Raw genomic sequence first — 3,938 nt, 5'->3', positions numbered from 1 at the left:
ATGCACCCCGGTGAGCCCAGAGATTGCACTGGCACCACTGGGGATGCACTGCAGTGAGTGCAGAGAGTGCACTGGCACCACTGGGGATGCACTGCAGTGAGGGCAGAGAGTGCACTGGGACCACAGGGGATGCAGTGCAGTGAGTCCAGAGAGTGCCCTGGCACCACTGGGGATGCAGTGCAGTGAGTCCAGAGAGTGCACTGGCACCACTGAGGATGCAGTGCAGTGACTCCAGAGAGTGCACTGGCACCACTGGGGATGCAGTGCAGTGAGTACAGAGAGTGCACTGGCACCACAGGGGATGCACTGCAGTGATTCCAGAGAGTGCACTGGCACCACTGGGGATGCAGTGCAGTGAGTCCAGAGAGTGCACTGGCACCACTGGGGATGCACCTCGGTGAGTCCAGAGAGTGCTCTGGGAACACCGGAGATGCAGTTCAGTGAGTGCAGAGAGTGCACTGGCACCACTGGGGATGCACTGCAGTGAGTGCAGAGAGTGCACTGGCACCACTGGGGATGCACTGCAGTGAGTGCAGAGAGTGCACTGGCACCACTGGGGATGCACTGCAGTGAGTCCAGAGAGTGCACTGGCACTACTGGGGATGCACTGAAGTGACTCGAAAGAGTGCACTGGCACCACTGCGGATGCACTGCAGTGAGTCCGGAGAGTTCCCTGGCACCAATGGTGATGCAGTGCAGTGAGTCCAGAGAGTGCACTGGCACCAATGGGGATGCAGTGCAGTGAGTCCAGAGAGTGCATTGGCACCACTGGGGATGCAATGCAGTGAGTCCAGAGAGTGCACTGGCACCACTGGGGATGAAGTGCAGTGAGTCCAGAGAGTGCACTGGCACCACTGGGGATGCAGTGCAGTGAGTCCAGAGAGTGCACTGGCACCACTGGGGATGCACTGCAGTGAGTCCAGAGAGTGCACTGGCACCACTGGGGATGCACTGCAGTGAGTCCAGAGAGTGCACTGGCAGCACTGGGGATGCAGTGCAGTGACTCCAGAGAGTGCAGAGGCACCACTGTTGATGCAGTGATGCGACTCCAGAGAGTGCACTGGCACCACTGGGGATGCAGTGCAGTGAGTCCAGAGAGTGCACTGGCACCACTGGGCATGCACTGCAGTGAGTCCAGAGAGTGCACTGGCACCACTGGGGATGCAGTGCAGTGAGTCCAGAGAGTGCACTGGCTCCACTGGGGATGAACTGTAGTGAGTCCAGAGACTGCACAGGCACCACTGGCGATGCAGTGCAGTGACTCCAGAGAGTGCACTGGCACCACTGGGGATGCAGCGCAGTGAGTGCAGAGAGTGCACTGGCACCACTGGGGATGCAATGCAGTGAGTCCAGAGAGTGCACTGGCACCACTGGTGATGCACTGCAGTGAGTCCAGAGAGTGCACGGGCACCACTGGGGATGCACTGCAGTAAGTCCAGAGAGTGCACTGGCACTTCTGTGGATGCAGTGCAGTGATTCCGGAGAGTGCACTGGCACCACTGGGGATGCAGTGCAGTGAGTCCAGAGAGTGCACTGGCACCACTGGGGATGCACTGCAGTGAGTCCAGAGAGTGCACTGGCAGCACTGGGGATGCACTGCAGTGAGTCCAGAGAGTGCACTGGCACCACTGGGGATGCACTGCAGTGAGCCCAGAGAGTGCACTGGCACCACTGGGGATGCACTGCAGTGACTCGAAAGAGTGCACTGGCACCACTGCGGATGCTCTGCAGTGAGTCCGGAGAGTGCCCTGGCACCAATGGTGATACAGTGCAGTGAGTCCAGAGAGTGCAGTGGCACCACTGGGGATGCAGTGCAGTGAGTCCAGAGAGTGCACTGGCACCACTGGGGATGCAATGCAGTGAGTCCAGAGAGTGCACTGGCATAACTGGGGATGCAGTGCAGTGACTCCAGAGAGTGCACTGGCACCACTGGGGATGCACTGCAGTGATTCCAGAGAGTACACTGGCACCACTGGGGATGCACCCTGGTGAGTCCAGAGAGTGCACTGGCACTACTGGGGATGCACTGCAGTGAGTCCAGAGAGTGCACTGGCACCACTGGGGATGCACTACAGTGAGTCCAGAGAGTGCACTGGCACCACTGGGGATGCAGTGCAGTGACTCCAGAGAGTGCAGAGAAACCACTGTTGATGCAGTGCTGTGACTCCAGAGAGTGCCCTGGCACCACTGGGGATGCAGTGCAGTGAGTCCAGAGAGTGCACTGGCAGCACTGGGGATGCAGTGCAGTGAGTGCAGAGAGTGCACTGGCACCACTGGGGATGCACTTCAGTGAGTCCAGAGAGTGCACTGGCACCACTGGGGATGCAGTGCAGTGAGTCCAGAGACTGCACTGGCACCAACTGGAGCTGCACTGCAGTGAGTCCTGAGATTGCACTGGCACCACTGGGGATGCACTACAGTGACTCCAGAGAGTGCACTGGCACCACTGGGGATGCAGTGCAGTGAGTCCAGAGAGTGCACTGGCACCACTGTTCATGCAGTGCAGTGAGTCCAAAGAATACACTGGCACCACTGGGTATGCAGTGCATGAGTGCAGAGAGTGCACTGGCACCACTGGGGATGCAGTGCAGTGAGTCCAGAGAGTGGACTGGCACCAGTGGGGATGGAGTGCAGTGAGTCCAGAGAGTGCACTGGCACCAGTGGGGATGGAGTGCAGTGAGTCCAGAGAGTGCACTGGCTCCACTGGGGATGAACTGTAGTGAGTCCAGAGACTGCACAGGCACCACTGGGGATGCAGTGCAGTGACTCCAGAGAGTGCACTGGCACCACTGGGGATGCACTGCAGTGAGTGCAGAGAGTGCACTGGCACCACTGGGGATGCAATGCAGAGAGTCCAGAGAGTGCACTGGCACCACTGTGGATGCACTGCAGTGAGTCCAGAGAGTGCACGGGCACCAATGGGGATGCAGTGCAGTTGAGTCCAGAGAGTGCACTGGCACCTTGGGGATGCAGTGCAGTGAGTCCAGAGAGTGCACTGGCACCACTGGGCATGCAGTGCGGTGAGTCCAGAGAGTGCACTGGCACCAGTGGGGGTGCACTGCAGTGAGTCCAGAGAGTGCACTGGCACCACTGGGGTTGCAGTGCAGTGAGTCCAGAGAGTGCACTGGCACCACTTGGGATGCACTGCAGTGAGTCCAGAGAGCGCACTGGCACCACTGGAGATGCAGTGCAGTGAGTCCAGAGACTGCACTGGCACCACTGGGGTATTAGTGCAGTGAGTCCAGAGAGTGCACTGCCACCAATGGGGATGCAGTGCTGTGAGTCCAGAGAGTGCCCTGGCACCACTGGGGATGCAGTGAGTCCAGACAGTGCACTGGCACCACTGGGGATGCACTGCAGTGAGTCCAGAGAGTTCTATGGCACCACTGAGGATGCAGTTTAGTGAGTCCAGAGAGTGCACCGGCTCCAATGGCGATACACTGCAGTGAGTCCAGACAGTGCACTGGCACCACTGGGGATACAGTGCAGTGAGTCCAGAGAGTGCACTGGCACCACTGGTGATGCAGTGCAGTGAGTCCAGAGAGTGCTCTGGCACCACTGAGCTACACTACAGTGAGTCCAGTAATTGCACTGGCACCACTGGGGATGCAGTGCAGTGAGTCCTGAGAGTGCAAAGGCACCACTGGGGATGCAGTGCAGTGAGTCCAGAGAGTGCACTGGCACCACTGGGGATGCAGTGCAGTGAGTCCAGAGAGTGCATTGGCACCACTGGGGATGCACTGCAGTGAGTCCAGAGAGTGCACTGGCACCACTGGGGATGCAGTGCAGGTAGTCCAGAGAGTGCACTGGAACACTGGGGATGCAGTGCAGTGAGTGCAGAGAGTGCACTGGCACCAGTGCGGAAGCACTGCAGTGAGTCCAGAGAGTGCACTGGCACCACTGGGGATGCACTGCAGTGAGTCCAGAGAGTGCAGTGG

The sequence above is a fragment of the Anser brachyrhynchus genome, assembly GCF_964034855.1.
Source record: "Anser brachyrhynchus genome assembly, contig: SCAFFOLD_62, whole genome shotgun sequence".
Taxonomy (NCBI): Eukaryota; Metazoa; Chordata; class Aves; order Anseriformes; family Anatidae; genus Anser; species Anser brachyrhynchus.
This window is presented reverse-complemented; position numbering follows the sequence as displayed.